Genomic DNA, 17,551 nt, shown 5'->3' on the forward strand with positions numbered 1-17,551 from the left:
ACCTCAAAAATACAAAAATGTTTCCGGATCTCGATAATTCGCAATAAAATATCAAGTTCGACTAAATATTTTGTATCAAACGTAAAAACGAGTCTTTTCTTATCACCAGTAATTGCATTTTTTGTAAAACTTTGTCATGTATATCCTAAAACAATTAATATAGACCAACGATTCTATAGCACCAATGCAAGAAATCACTTTCGTCACAATTTGAAATCTACACTGCTGGCCAATAAAATAGGTGTGTGATAGATTATTTTGTTTTTCTCTCAATTGCGCATACCAAGTTGCAGCAGTCTCAATCACGCCTACCGCACACAGAAGCCTTGGAATCTGTCAAGTTACTAGTGGGTTGTTGGCGCAGATTATATTTGCAATCATTGTCAAGATGCAAAACAAGTCTACCGCAGGCTTTTTCGTGTGGTCAATATAATAGGTGTGTGAAATATATTAACGTGTTATTATTTTACATGATTCCATTATACGTTTTATTTGGTGAAGTTTGAATTCTGCGTGTTAATAAATGTATTCAAATGTTGAATAAGTCAAAGATTAGTTATAGAATGGGTCGAGCATCTCACTGTACTCAAGTGGAACGAAGTACAGTGCTAAGAAATTTTGTTCAAGAAGATAAGACGTAAAAATAAATCACGAATACACTGCGGCGTTCCGAAAACTTCGTTACAAATGCCTTAAAACCTTTGAAAAAAGGAAACACGCAAAAAACCCAAGAAAACATCTACAGCAGCTGACCATCGTATTGCAATTTTAACGAAATCTGATCCATTCGCGTCATCCAAAACCAATTCAGCACAAATTGGAAAAGTGGCAGGTCCGAGAACAGTTCGCTTCCAGAAAGAATTGCTAAGAAGGTTCCACTATTTCGAAACTAAAGCCTTTGAAGAAAAATGCAATTTGCTTTTCAACAGCGTTAATAGCCCTGGTTCAAAAGGAATCAAAAAATGGCTACATATCCTTCGGAGGGACGAATCAAAGGTAAACCTGTTTTACTCCGATGCACAACGGAACGTTAAACGTCCAAAGTGCAAACAGTTTGATCTGCGACACACGCAAAATATGGTAAAGCACGAAGGCGAGAACAATGAGGTTTGGAGCTTACTTCTCGTGGAATTGCGCAGGTCCTATTCTTCGCAACGCCGCTATAATGGCAAGATTCGAATGCAAGGCTAAAGGATGGACATCCTAAAGGATGTCATGCAGTCCTATGTCAAAGATAACGTGCCTTTACATGACAGTTTCTGCAAGATATTGACCAAAAACACACATCGAAGTATGTAAAGGAATGATTTCGGGATAGTAAAGTGACTATAATTTCAGACCATGCCAATCTCCTTTCATCAATCCCGTAGAAAATTTACGGAATGTACTTAAAAAGAAGTTATTCGATCGAAATTTCACAAATAAGGATCGTTTGTGGGAAGCAGCTTAAAAGGAATGCTACCCTATACCAACGGAAACTTATCAGCGTTTGAATGACTCAATGTCAAGACAAATGGATAAAATTTGGTTGAATAAGGGAGCTTACACAGGTTACTAGTTGCTAAAAATGTTAAAGTCTTAAAATCATTGGATTTGAAAAATTTTAATGCAATGGATTACAATACACCTATTTCATTGACCAGGTACTTTTTTGGATTTCATAGAGAAGAAAGAGTTACGATAAAGCATAACATTTAATTTGCAAATAAAAGTGTTCTTTTACATATTTACGACTGTGCCTAACTATAAAATATTTGAACATAGAAATATTTTTAGAGAAAACTCAAAATTTCATGTATTTTTATCTCACACCTATTTTATTGACCAGCAGTGTACTTGGCGCGTCAAGCGGATAAGCTTCAAGCAAATTTCTAGCGAAAAATGTGAATCTAGAGCTGTTTTTCATTACATTGTATCTATCAAACGGAGAATATCGTGCGTAAAAATTTGCTTGCAACTTTTAAATTTATTGAATAATTATTAATTCTACCATAACATCTGCATTTACTGATTGCAGGATCGCATATTACATCTTTTTCCCGAGGATAATATAGAGATAATTGATAATTATATTATTATATTTTGCACTTTGCTTTTGCTATTATGTTCTTTTACATATGTGGTGTTGGCAGCACCGTTTGTAGATCTGAAACATGCGAGTAAAAAAAAAATCTAACGTCAATTGCAGCCAGTCCATTTAGAATGTGTAAGGCAGAATGAGTGGTTATGCGAGACGAATGATAAAATAAAAGAAAAACTACAAGGGGCAGCCCTATGGGGTTGCACGAACTGTAGACGTAGGACTATACTACTTAATGTAAAATATTTATTTTCTTAGCACTTAGTGTGTGGGAAAAAACACCCGGACCGGTGAAGAAAAATCAAATTTTAGACAATATAATCACATCTCATGTATAGAACAAGCTTTCTAGTTGCTCTCAAACAGATCCTAAAAGTTGTAAAATGGATAATAGGGTGTGGAGACTATTTTCGCCCTATTTCTATTATCGCCCTACCCATTTGAAGCCGTTAGTTAGAGCAGCGTTTGCCATCTTTGTTCAACGCATGGGCCACCATATGGTAGTGCGAAAATAGGATTCGAGTTTTCGTGGCGCTCAAAAAGAAGTATTTCCCCATTCTCAGGACATTTTTGGTATAAAATTGGTTCTTGGGAACGAAGCAAGGATACTGATGCCAATTTATGTGCATTTCATCGACTGTAGACTGCGTAATTAATAGAATAGTGTGGCATCCTCCCTAATGGGGCGAAAATTAAGTCTTTACCCTATTACGTCATGAAAATTCAATTCTTCCGTGACAATTTTTTTGCCTGCAAAATGCCCTGTGTGTATGCAAAGCTCATGATTTGTTGGGATATTAGCATTGATCGGAAAATGCTTTCCAACGCTGCGCATTGCATACATACAGGACATTTTGCAGGTCACCAGAAGCTGTTCATTTTACCATCGCCGCATGTTCATTTTACCCACTCGCTATAAACATGTTTCATTTTTGGACATGTTTAGAAATCAAGAATCATGTGATTATGACGAAGTATTTTTACCAGATATGTACAAAACATGTCTAACAAGAAACATAAGGTGATTGTAATATCTCATTCACTTATTAGTTAGAAAGTAATGACTTTACTTAACGTGTTCATTTAACCGCCAGTTCCCCTATCTACCAACACATTCGCCCCAAACATTGAACCCAAGCGTACAATGCAAAATGAGTCAACGCTGATGATGATGGGTAGAGCGAAAGAGACAACTAGTACCACCACGACACTATTAGCGCATTTCACCAAAATTCCACGCGGCCTTTCCCGATTTGAAAGAACGGCCGCACTTAGCCCATCTGTCATAATATCGTGATTTTGCATAGCGAAGGGCTGAATGATAAAACATTTTGTTCCAAAAACAGCCCTGCGTTATGCAACACTTTGTGCATGTTGATTATACCAGTTGCAAGTGGGGCCAAATTCACCAAGTTCCGTAAAATTCCTTCTAATTTACAGAATTGATAAAATTGCTTAGATGAGCTAAACTAATTAATCAAAACCTGTTTTAAGAACTGCCCTTGCGTTTAAACCAAAATGGGAAGCTTATTACTACCACTACATTACTTAATTTCAAACGCAAATAGCAAATACATGTGCTAGTTAAACCAAAAATTTACTGGCAACATTACAGCGACATTTAGGAAGCAGTTGGAGCGGTCGCCTGTTGGACGACACAGGGTAGCGTCCCTCCACAGCCAGTATAACGGACTTCTAGCTCAGCTACACTGGCTGTAAAAAACACAGCGCAGTGATCTGCTTCACCAGCCGCTTAACAGGGAACTGAGCGTGTCTGGCCAAGTCCGTTCTTTAAATAGTCGATGATGACGTCATTCATAGAAGCGTTGCGCGCTAGGTACACCAATCCGTCGTACAGGGCTTGGGAAGCGCTATCTTCTGTGTGTAAATGCGCGATATTTTGACAAGGTTGTATATTATTTAATTTTTTAATGCTATGATATCAAAAATCTTTGGGTTTATCTATTGGAATCTATTCTTAGAAGTATTTCGGGGCGATTCGTGCAAAAAATTTGAAAATTTATCGTGAGATGGCTGAATTATATGCGTTTAAAATTGGACCACTTTTCGATACATACCATTTTTGTAGAATTTGCAGAGTGCACCCCCATATCGAAAACAAAGACGTAGTCCTACGTCAAAAAAGAAAAAGAAAACTATCCGCAGGTCCCGTTTCAATTGTAGATGGCAATTCACTATGATGCTTTGACAGGTGAGCTTGTACACTAACGCAAAAAATATATGGAATTTGCGATTGATGTGCACCGGTGTAGTGCAGCGCACTGATTCTGCACTATTTTTGCACTTTCTAGCAGAAGTGCAGAAAACTGAATATAATCCATTGACACTTCTGCTAGAAAGTGCAAAACCAGTGCACTCTACTACACCGGTGCACATCATTCGAAAATCCCAATAGTGAACTTCATTAGAACATCATATCAAGAGTACCTATTCAAAAGGTCCTAAGTAACATTCAGGTCGAACTGAGAAAAACGAGGTTAAAGTTTCATGATCCTAAAACAAATCCCTGTTTGAGACAAACATGTGTTTTGATAAAACAGTTATGCCAATATAGTCTTAAGGACCATGCTTTTTAAGTAAATATATTGAGCAGTCGGACTATGGTGATCAGGATCACGAAATATTCTAAAGCCAAAAGGTAAACTATCTCTGCTGTACAAAGTACAACGCGCGAATACACTTATTACAAAGTTTAGCGCGAGTGTTGGAATGTCTCGAATAAATTAGCCTAATCTTGAAGCTTATGGTCAGAATCCGGTTTAAGAAGAAAATCCAAAGAAATCGTTGTTGTCCAAACAGTTCACACCATTCAACAAAAAGGAAAACTTTTTTCAATGTTTACTGACAACGTCAGTGATTGGGGAGTGGAAACGGCCATTAAAAAAAGTTGTAAAATCGAACAAAATTGGAAATATCGTCCTGTTCGCACCGACATTAGAGCGAAGAGAATGGCAGATAAAACGAAATCATCAAAGAGAAACGAGCGGATCGTCTGAAGTGCATTAGTTAAGCGGTAAAGAATGACGGGTAGCAACTGGAAAAAGTATACCGAAAATGTGTTTTTGAAAAGTACTTTTCGGTTCTCGTTTTCATCCTGCGGCTGCCAATACAGATTGGAGAGATCCATAGCTGAGTCAGTCTGCCGGGGCATGCATTATTTTTTTTTTAAATAATGAAATGTTCGGTCAGTTCCTAAAAGATCTACACGTTCTTTTGTGTTGGGAGACTCGGAAAATACGCGTCTTGAATTTGAAAAGCAAACCAGCTTGTACCCAACCAGCACTTCTCTTCCTTTTCCCAAGAATAGGTACATCCTCGGCGCCCCCTTCAGAGCTACATACATCATCATCATATATCCGAGCAATGTTTTGCAATAGTATGGGGTTCGGTTTCGATAATTTCAGAGTTTCCGCAAAAGCGCGCTTTGATCACACTTTTGTGGAATGTTTAAGCTTATCTGATCGTATGTGCAGTTTTTAGTAACGAACAATCACGTGCAGAATGAGCAACATCATCGCAAAGAAATTTTCAGCCTTCTGTGCACATGGGTCATCCTTGTGAGCATCGCCGCATTTTGAGCACTTCACTTTGTTTCAGTAGTGTGTGACCCAGCTGTATACAATTAGTGCAGATCATGATCTTAGGAGCGAACATATGTACTGAAAGTGGAACCTTGTACATGGGTACATAGTTTGGTAGGACAGGACTTTCAAATGTCAATCGAAATGATTTCGAAAGGGTGAATTTTTTGAATCACTATGCCTGATACTTGGTTCTACTGTTTGACTTCTAGTATCTTTCCCCTGTGGAAGGTTTTAGGTTTTGTAATAATTCACACACAATTCTTTAGCTCAGCGACAGTCTACACTTCTTCCGTTACAACGCCATTAGTTGGAATATACACGCGATATTCAATGAGCGTGGATCATAAACGCAAAATGAATGCGTTAGTGAGTTTACCATATTTTACATTTTCGAATGTTTGCACAGGTTTTCTAAACAAAAATGTTCTAGCTTGAATGTCTGTTCTCTCTGATAAAACATGATGCACCGGCTTCCTCAAGCTACTTCATAAAATCGTGCTTGATAAAAAAAACTGTCAGTAAACGATGAGAAATCTCCGCAGTAGATTCGGAATAATTTTTTTTAAAGAACATTGGTGACCTTGAAATTACATTGATGTTAAAACTGTTAGTGACTTTATAATATGGAACAATTTTTTTTTGCGAATCTGTCACGGGAAAATATAGCGGTATATTTACTGAATAATTAGAATAATATTGAAATATATTGAAATCGGATCAATACTTTTCTGAAAAGTTCCGTCAGCAATTTCAACTTTCTTTTTTTGTTGCCTTGAAAATTGAAATTTAAAAGTCAAAATACGTAACTTTAAAGCAAAAATTCAAAATTTGTTCTGTCGATACTTTTATGCCCCAAAAACAGCTCAATTTCGGGATTCGAGAGCAGAGGACCTCCTTAATCAGATAACCTACTTCGATCATGAGTATGCAATACAAAAGCGTAGCAGGTTTAAAGTGCCTGCATAAATACATCCAGCTGATTCGAAATAAACTTTAAGGAATTGGAAAGAACCATTGTTGTTATTCGTTATGGGCGCGTTTTCATTTCGTCTCATTAGAAACCGACACTAACTTTTGTGTTTTAGCACCGGCTTGACTCTAAATCTCTAAAACTAAAGCACACTTTGTGTTTCAATCGAACGACTGCTCAAACGCGATTCCCCGTCCGAGCAGAAGATCTGTATATGCCGATAGGACATAGTGAAGACGAAATTTGTCTTGGCTTAGCACGCATATGCGAAACCACTATGCTATATATCACCCTAAGGAGAAAAATTGGGTAAACAGGGAGCACGTCGTTTGGCATAAGTTCGTTTGGCATAAGTTCATTAGGCATAAGTTCATTTAGCATAATGTTCATTTGGCATAACAGCAGGTGACACTGTCATTTGGCATAATGGTCGTTTGGCATAATTAGAAATACCCATTGAAATCTCTTATATATAATGTTGACGCCTAATACGGCTACGCCACATCGCTTTAAGTATGGTAGTTAAACTAGTTCATAGCCCCTATGTTTGAGTAACTCGAGCAAACGAGTGAGTTGCTGGTGAGGGGTAGCCACTTCTGACGGCGGGTCGATGACCACCTCGGCCCCTTGGTCTCGGTTATGCGATATTTCCAAGGGCTATTTAGTATATTGATTCAAAGAACTGATCATGTTTGAACGAAGGAATCAACCTCTAAGTTTGAGCAAACGAGTGGATCACCAGTTTACTTGCAAGCGCTATTTGGTATACAAATTCAAAGAACTGCTCATGTCTTAAAGAAGGGATCAATCCTTGTTTCTGGCAAATATATATGTATATATTTGCCAGAAGGTTGATTCCTTCTTTCAGTCATGAGCTGTTCTTTAAATTTGCATACCAAATGGCCCTCGCAAGTAAACTGGTGAAATACTCGTTTGCCAGTTTACCCAAAATTAGGGGTTGACTTCTTTCAAAAATGAGCAGCTCTTTTAATCTGCATGTTTAATAAGTTCGCTAGCAAAGTGTTGATTTACTCGTTTGCCCGGATTACTTAAACATAAGGGTTGATTCTTCTATCAAATATGAGCAGTTATTTGAACCATATATACCAATTAACCCTTGGCATCGTCGCATAACAGACCAAGGATCCGAAGCGGGATCTGCCGGGTTCCGATGGTGCGTCGGCGGCCCCTCGCGATCAAACCTGTGATCCACTCGTTTGCCCGGATTACTCAAACATAGGGGCTATCAACTAGTTCAAGCCCGACGGAGCGGAGCGATGTCGGACAGCACCGGGTTTAAAGCGATGTGGCGTAGCCACATTAGGCGTCAGAGACTAGTACCAGAAAATTCAATGTACACTCAAGTTTTTTTTACGCGGTTTTTTTTTGCGCGGTTTTTTTTTACGCGGTTTTTTTTTACGCGGATTTTGAAATTTACGCGGTTTTCATTTACGCGGATTTTGAAATTTACGCGGTTTTCATTTACGCGGTTTTTGAAATTTACGCGATTTTCATTTACGCGGTTTTTGAAATTTACGCGGTTTTCATTTACGCGGATTTTGAAATTTACGCGGTTTTCATTTACGCGGTTTTTGAAATTTACGCGGTTTTCATTTACGCGGTTTTTGAAATTTACGCGGTTTTCATTTACGCGGATTTTGGAATTTACGCGGTACCCATCAATGAGGTTCCCTTTATCGCGGATTCTTAAATTTAAGTGGTCTTCATTTACGCGGATTTTGAAATTTACGCGGTTTTCATTTACGCGGATTTTGAAATTTACGCGGTTTTCATTTACGCGGATTTTGAAATTTACGCGGTTTTCATTTACGCGGATTTTGAAATTTACGCGGTTTTCATTTACGCGGATTTTGAAATTTACGCGGTTTTCATTTACGCGGCTCGTATCCCCCGCGTAAAAAAAACCTGAGTGTATTTTTTAAATTATGCCAAACGACCATTATGCCAAATGACCATTATGCCAAATGACCATTATGCCCAAATGACCATTATGCCAAATGAACATTATGCCAAACGAACGTATGTGTCACCTACTGTTATGCCAAATGAACATTATGCCAAATGAACTTATGCCAAACGAACTTATGTCAAACGACGTGCTCCCGGGTAAGCACCAACATTCCTCACTAGGGCGAAAATGTTTGGTAAAACCAGTCTTTGTACATGAAGGGCACAAATCCTAAATGTATCTTATCGGCATAAACAGAACTTCTGCTTTGACGAAACATCACGTTTGATCAGTCGTTCGATTGAAACACAAACTGTGTTTTAGTTTTAGGGATTTAGCGTCAAGCCAACTCTAATCTATTCCGACAAAAAGTTAGTGTCCGTTTCTGATTAGATGAAGACGAAACGCGCCCATGACTAATAAGTTACCAGGTTTTACCAAAATTTTTCGCCCTGGTGAGAAAAACCCAATTTTTCGCCTTAGGGTGAAATATAGCATAGTATTATTGGAATGGTAATGGCAATGTTGTCATCTGGGGAATGAAAATAATATCAAAATTTATCAACCATATATATTTTTAAATTATCTTTCAGAATTAAGGGGTTACACCACTGTAGAAGTTTTCAAAAATCGATTTTTTTATTGACCTAAAACATGCTTTAAGGTGTTTGGGGTCAAAATATATAAGGCGACAATAATTTAAAAATTTAAAATTTTTAATTCGTCCGCCACCACGTTTCTCTCGAAACCACTTTTTTCAGATGGCCGGAAATGTAACTCGAACATATGATTTTTTATCATTTTAAAATTTTCACGCAGGATTTTATTTTTTCATCGACTAATATTTTCAATAAGCAATTTTGTGTCAAATTTTACCCCATTTTCAAACTTTTTCTGCTAAAAAGTGTGAGCGAAAAATAAAAATTTGAAAAAAAAATCTGCGTCGCTTGCTGTCATGCTAAAGAAACGAAAAAACTTTGGTTTTTGGCCTAGGTCTCGGTGCTGCACAGGTGCCATGTTGCGATGAAATTACTTGACAACATCAATTTTTGTACATCACAGTTTGTATTATAAATCCAATTTTGAAGGATCTCGATTTCCTCTCGCAGGTTGGTGTGATTGACGGTATTATAAACATCATCAAGACCACAATAGACTCAATAGTTATCTAAATATAAGGACCTTCGCTATTTTTAGTTTCTATTAGCACCAAGTTCTACTAGTAGAGGTTAGTTCTCACGTTAATAAACCACCATTCATTATGACTACTCAGGATTTGATTTATATAAGCACGCTTCAAGATGTTGATAACAATACGCCTCGATAGTGGTATATCGAGGAGGCCGGGAGGGCTGATTTTTCTGCTCTATACTTTTCCAAGCTCACAACCAACAATCAACCAAGAAAGAAATAGGGTGATGAGCCTATTTTGGCACCATTATGGAGAGGGTCGCACTATTTTTTGAACAACTTAAAAAGAAGCCATATTACCTATAACCTTTTTCAGAATAAAGTATCAGTGCACTGTTTCTTAAACATCTGTATAATGCTTATTTGGCAGAATTGTCTCAATTTTCAGCATAAATGAAAATAAATGTTCTATTCTGTGCATCTATTCCCACCTGAACGTTCCAATTATCGCATCATGTGTGTGCCGATTTCCACGTCATCGAAAAACAATCTAGTTGAAACGCAATGCCTCATATTTCATTTGCGTCGATTCTAACTAGGTATCCAGATCATGGACGCCAACGCGTGATTTGTAAAACGAATTATTCTGCTTTTTTCAGCCGATCAAAACAAACGTAAACATTACGCACACGAAAGAAACTCATCAGCTGTTAATAGAAGAGCGCCCAGAACTGCGCATGCAGGAAATAACCATGCGAAAGTTAACAACTGGAATATAAAGTTCACATCACACATTACTTCCTCCCGATCCAAATTGTATGTGCAGATGAAAATAAAATATCTGCAATCAACAATTAGTTGAATAACTTGAAATAATTGATTACTTATACCTGAAATTGCATAACATTATGTTTTCAAGTTCATGTTTTGGTTTGGCCGCACTGGTGATTCTTTTCTGTATGATGGATGCAAAAAGTTGGTTTTGATTGTGGTAGTGTATCAGCAAAACATGCCAATAATAGGAACCCCCGTATTTAGTTTTATCCTATTATAACACTAGGCCTATTCTAGTGTTTGACGAGTGCTTTTAAAGTGAAATAATCGTAAAAAGGTTCTCCAGCTAAAATAAAGGTATGTATCAGTGCAATATTTAATATATTTGTGCCGGAATAACGAGATATGAGGCGGTAAATGCTGGCTCGAAAGTGTTTATTTTGCTAAGCGCCGTTGCGTCCTGTTTCGGTTCACTACGCGAGTGAGGCGGATCAGCAGATATTTCAATAAGGTGATTTTGTTTTAATTAAAAGTTGGATTTAGTGGATAGTTCTGAATACGTATGTGCACAACAAATAAAGAATATAACTTGAGCTTTTTTTGCACACCTGTTTTAGCCAAATCGATATTGTCATTATCTCATATGCTTGGTTCGAAACCAAGGGATACGAAATAGGGTCACAATAGGCTCTACTGCCATAATAGGCACATCACCCTAGTTAATTTCGAAAGTATATGATACGTGCGGTGGTTGGCTATTCAAGTATTAGCAGGGTAAAGTATATTTTTCATGTGATGGTCATAACTTTAGCTGTATCTTGTAGCCGTCTAATCTATTACATGTCTCATCTATTCTTTCGATTTTATCTCTCCTTTTCGAGTCTTATACTGCCATTCTACACCCGCCTTCAGCTGGGTCAGCAAAGATGACGCTTATATCCACCGGATAACACGTTCCATGGTGACATGACCGGGAACTACAGTTGATACGGAGAACTCCCTTCTAGCATCCGCACGCTGAAATTAAGTATCGATTCATGGCTCGCCTGATCGTTCAGGACCACACGCAAATAAATGAATGGCACCACGGTTACAGAATCGAGTGTATACACGCGAGGTCACATACACGCTAGCACACGCGCAAAATACGTTAACATACAAACGCTTGAGTTCTTAGCGACCACCTACGCACACCTACGTCCGCGATTACGCAAACATGATTACATAATGCCCTCGCGCACCCGATCACGGACCGGTCACGTCTGGAAGTCTATCTTCGATCCTAGAAGCCTATGACCATGCCTTTAGCTGGATCAATTAAGAAAATACGCTATACCTATTAGACAACACGTCTAATGGCGGGGAACCCTAGCGATATAAGGGAACCCACTCTCTGCTAGAATCTGAACTGCACACCGAAAATTTAATATCAGACTCACGGGTCGCGCGACCATTCAAGAACACACGCAAATATGTTACAAAATCACGTCAGCATACAAACGTTTGAGCCCCTCGCGACTATCCAAGCAACCTACGCCCACGATTTCGCAAACATGATAACACCACGGTGATAAGGTGAACGTCTCAGCACTCAAACTTACAAACACGAAGCATCAACCTACAAACTCCCGAGCTCGCGCGATTATCAATCGGGCTCATTCGGAAGTCTCCATCCTCGGTACCAACAGTCTAGGTCCATGTCAATTAACAAAAAAGAAACAAGAAAAAAATTACTCCCATAAAGGGCGAACACGAAATTATTGCGACACCGAAAATGTCATGCCAATTTTCTTATAATGCTTAAAATCAAACCAAAATTTTAGGGTAGTTTTATACATATATTTACTTCAAAAATCAAAAGAAAAGTTAATCGATGGAGCCTTGAGTGTAAAATTGAACGCATTTTCGCTTGATGCCCTCCATCAAAGTCTTTACAGTGTCATCCGGTACCAGTTTCTCAGTTTTTTTCCGTTTCCTAACATGTCCTTCTCGTCTTTGACTGTCTTCTTGCTCTTCCGAAGTTCCCGCTTCATCATTGCCCAGTACTGCTCCACCGGGCGCAGCTCCGGACAGTTTGGCGGATTCATGTCCTTTGGAACAAAATGGACAGAATTGGCCTCATACCACTCCAGGGCACTTTTAGAATAGTGGCATGATGCCAAATCTGGCCAAAATAGCGGAGCTTCGTCGTGCTGCTGCAAGAACGGCAAAAGGCGCTTCTCGAGGCACTCAGATTTGTAGATCTCGCCATTTACTGTGCCCTTTGTCACGAAAGGCTCACTCCTCAGTCCGCAAGAGCAGATGGCCTGCCAAATGAGATATTTGGAGGCGAACTTCGACATTTTCTTCTTAAATTTGTCGTCCACATAGAACTTGCTCTTGCCGGTGAAAAACTCCAACCCCGGAATTTACTTAAAATCGGCTTTTATATACGTTTCGTCGTCCATCACACAGCAGCCATATTTTGTCAGCATCTTCTCGTAGAGCTTCCGTGCCCGAGTTTTAGTCGTCGATTGTTGCCGCTCATCGCGGTTTGGGAAGTTCTGTACCTTGTATGTATGTAGTCCAGCTCTCTTCTTTTCATTCTGGACGTAGCTCTGCGACATGCCGATCTTTTTAGCCAAATCACGGCTTGAGACGTTGGGATTTGCTTTAATCATCATCGGTCAAATCCGAAAGTCTTTACCCTTCATTCTACCAACTTGGGTCCATACATTCAGTTATACCAATCAAAAAATAAAGCTCATCCACTAGACAACACGTTCCATGGCGACATGGCGAACCTTACTGATATGGAAGAACCCACTTTTTTCTAGAATCTGAACCGTACACGAAAAATTAAGTTTCAGATTCACGATTCAGATTCATTCTAGAACACATGCAAGTATGCGAAAGGCACACGGTTTTAATATAGAATTTATACAGGCGAAGTTACTTACACGTTAGCCTATGCGACATACAAACGCTCAAGCTATCGAACACGTTAACATACAAATGCTCGAGCCCTTCGCGATCGCGAAGTCGTAGGGACACAATAGCACATACCTGAACCGTACCATGAATATCACATTCAGAATCACGGCCCGCTGTAATTGGCCTAAAGCAGTGTTTTAGTGGGCGCCCTTGCCTGTCTCGTCTGCACTTGTAGTGTGTGATTCTGACGGGGAGCCCTTCCGAGAACCTAGCTCTATAGCTCCAGTAGGACAACTGTCGAAAAAAAATGAAGGATCTCGATTCGTCTCTCCATCGAGTCAAAAAAAATTTCCGAAATCTGCCTATTTTTTGTGCTCAACTGTGGTGTAACCCCCCAAAGTGTAGCTCAAGTTTAAAAAAGTGATTTTTTCATGTTTCAGAAAGGATAAATTATTATTGCTACATTGCAATGTATTCCACGTTGTGATTACATCTACCCAGTAATGCTGGTCTGATAATTGATGTTGCAATTTTATCACCGATAAAACTTATAACTAAGGTCACGACATTAATGTTATGTGCATTTATTTCATCCGGCGTATAGATTGTATCTCAATCGCAACTTTATATTTTGTGCAGACGAAATGTTGAAAGATTCTATTTGCCAACTTCCGCTCGTACCAGGTTGGGAAATAATACCGCTACCATAACCACGCATTTTTCTCATAGGCACTCCATAGATACAGGCTTATTCACTGCTGTTTTGTGGTAAATCATCCGGCAAAATGGTTTACGATTACGCTTGAAGGTGGGAAATAGACGACAAACGAGACGAGAATCTATACCGGTGAGTGGCGTCTTTGGAATGAAACCATTGACATTGCGTATATCAAGCTTATTTGTGCTGTTCAACTCGCCTCCGCTGACTGAGATCATGTTCTCTCCTGTGACAAATAGTGAGATGAGGCACACCTGACTCAGGGCAGCATTGGCATAAGCTTGTTGGAGTTGTGTAATGAAATATATGCGCCAGTTGCTTGGGTGAGAATTTTTAAAGCTTTTATCACTGATAATAAAACCCAAAATTAATGCCTCGAACTGTAGTCCTTTTTGAGCGTAAAATTTGTATTATCCAATGTTGCGTAAATATTTGCAGCACAAATTAAATGTGTTTGTCTGTGTCATTTTGTCATCAATTTTCCACAACATTTGAATCTTGAAGTTGAGCACATACAACTATATGTGGGTGGTCTTTTATTTTCATCCACGCCCCAACTGACAAGCCTATCTAGTTTTAGCGAATATTTCGATTTATATGTAGAAGTGAGTTTGAAGTAGTTAGTTGCGCATGATTTAAATCGATGGCCTATTTGGATTTGCGTATTTACTCGCAAGGTACAAACTGCACCTTAAAACAAGCAATTTGCACTTTTTGAGGCAGTCATTGTGTACGACAAGAAGCATACTCGACATAATTATGCATCATTTACATCTACATTCAGTTTTATCGCACCGATTATTACTTCCAGTTCTTCTCCATATCTACCACAGTTGAGCTGGTTCGTTTTGTAGAAGTCTTATACGTATTATACGATGATTTGATTGAACGAATATTTCAACCGTGCTATAGAAAATTGCACAACTCTTTTCGTGAATTCGAAAATGTTAACGTTCACGAGTAATTATGCACCTCGTGTGTACAGTAGGGTGGGACAAAAAAAAGATTCCAGCTCCGAGCAACTTTTTAGGTACCGTTTGGGTCCTAGAACAACTGTGCGAATTCTTAGCTCGATCGGTGAAATTATAGTTTTGCGCCCACTGTTTAAAGTTTACATTTACATTCCTAAAAATAAATCGTTATGTGGCTTGTATAGGAAATTTAACAAAGAAAAAAAGTCTCGAAAACCACGAAACCATCTGATGCTTGAGAAAAAAGTTATTAAGCAGAAACCGATTGATGCTCTGACGATTGATAAAATATTCATTTTTCTAGTACCACTGCTGTTGGTTGTCCAATTATACGCAATTTTGTTTTAATCCTCTCTTAACTTATCTAAATCGTTTATCTATACTATTTGGTCACTTCGCAAGGTTTTGAGGGATAAATTGAGGCTTCTTTTGTACATAATAAGAGAAAGTTAAAAAATTGTATATAATAAAACCGTCAGAAGCAATGATGCTATTAAAAGTGAAATTTTCATCAATCTTCAGGGCATCAATCGGATTTTGCTTAATAACTTTTTCCACAAGCATCAGATCGTTTTGCAGTCTTCTAGACTTTGTTTCCTTGACAAATTTCCTATAAAAATCAGGCATCTGTTTAATTTTTAGGAGATAACGGGCGACTCTTGGAAGAATTAATTTGCAAAAGACAATTTTCCCATACGAAATCCAATGTAAACTTTAAACCGTGGGCACAAAAATATAGTTTCACCGATCGAGCTAAAAATTTGTAGAGTTGTTCTGGGAGCTAAATGGGACCCAAAAAGTTATTCGGAGCCAAATTTTATTTTTTTCATGTAACCATGTCCCACTCTAGTGTACAGAGATATATCAGCTCTAACAGGTGGTATCTGCCCTAAAAAGATAAGACGGAATCAAAAAAGCTTAACGAGATTGAACTTGAGAACATTCTGGTGATTTACAAGAAGAATACATTATGAATAATATATAATGTAATCAATGGTGACTAAATAGCTTGTTAATCACGGGTTCCTGAGAAAGAGACCGGATGTCTTGAGAAAAGAAACCGATATATAATTACCAAATCCTTTAATATATCAGCACCAAAATTTGCAAGTCTACTGTTGATATAAACAAAACTGTCCCATGTTCTATAGTATTCGTTATATACATGGGAAAATTACATGTAGAACGGGAGTCTATGTTATAGGTGGATACCAGAAATGGTTGATCATATTGCACTGTAGTTTAAATTGCGAAAATCGATTTAGTGTTGATAAAATCTCGTAGTATTAGTTTCAGTCCGGCTTTGTTTTACTCATCTTCGCAACGAAGAGAAACGGGGAAATATTTTACCCCCTATAACATGAGCTATATTATGATTCACTTTTTTGCTCAGTAACTAAGAGAGCAGAGAGAAAGCACATTCTCTCATTGCTAAATCCTCTTGCTTGTGACAGAGCAAAGCTTTATTAGATGCTCTATTGTTACCTCATCATAGTCTAGTGGAGCAATGGAGATAAACTATTCAGTTAGCAGATGAGAATAAAATCGTTTCCTCTTTCCCCCTTGGGAAACAAATTTAGTTCACTTCAAATCAATATTTCACTCGACTTTCTAACTATTAATTGATGTTTTACCGTCTGAGAATAGTTAAGATGTTTGAATTGGCAGCTACCAGTTCAAAGTTGCAGTATAACATTAAATGCCTATTAGACCGTTAAAGGATAGTATTACTATTTTCATCCTATTAATATTAACCCTACTCATTCGAAGCTTTATTTTTTTTAAATAAGCGTCTCATTATCTCAGAAATACTATAATAAATATAACGAACAAAGATTAAAACATACCAAATATATTGAAATTGAAGTAAAAATTAAAGATAAGGCTTGCCCGTGGTTTAAGTTCGATGTTTGGAAACTCATGCAAATAAAAAACAAATTACTCAGAAAACAAAAAATACACCCCACCGACAGCCGTACAAGTGAACTCCTAAGACATGTTAACAAAAAATTACACAACGCAAAACAAATAGCTAAATCAAATTTCTATAGAACACTCTTTAGTGATGGAAATACTAAAAAATGTGGAACAATATCAATAAACTACGAAAGCAGGGACAGCACAAACAGAAATTTTTAATCACAGGCAGTGGATGGTAGCAGTACGACGATCCTTCGAAAATGGCAATACAATTCAATCACTATTTTACTACAGTCGGTTAGGAACTGGCTAGTCGCCTAAATAACAACAGAAAATTTAACAAATATAGAGCAATTTTCTTGAACTTGTAGAAGATGTGGAAATTAGAAACATTATCAACAAGCTGTTGCCCAACAAATGTCCAGGCCCAGATAAAATAACTGTTTCGGATGTTAAAAAAAATATCGGAAGGGGAGTTCCCAAATTGTTTAAAAACTTAG

At 38.1% G+C, this 17,551-nt stretch overlaps 1 protein-coding gene across 8 annotated transcripts in view; it reads left to right on the top strand.

The window, feature by feature from the left end:
- The window catches only part of LOC131688425 (microtubule-associated protein RP/EB family member 1), a 40,193-nt gene that overhangs the window by 3,313 nt on the left and 19,329 nt on the right, over positions 1-17,551 (top strand). The window lies entirely within an intron of this gene.

The sequence above is a fragment of the Topomyia yanbarensis genome, chromosome 3, assembly GCF_030247195.1.
Source record: "Topomyia yanbarensis strain Yona2022 chromosome 3, ASM3024719v1, whole genome shotgun sequence".
Classification (NCBI taxonomy): Eukaryota; Metazoa; Arthropoda; class Insecta; order Diptera; family Culicidae; genus Topomyia; species Topomyia yanbarensis.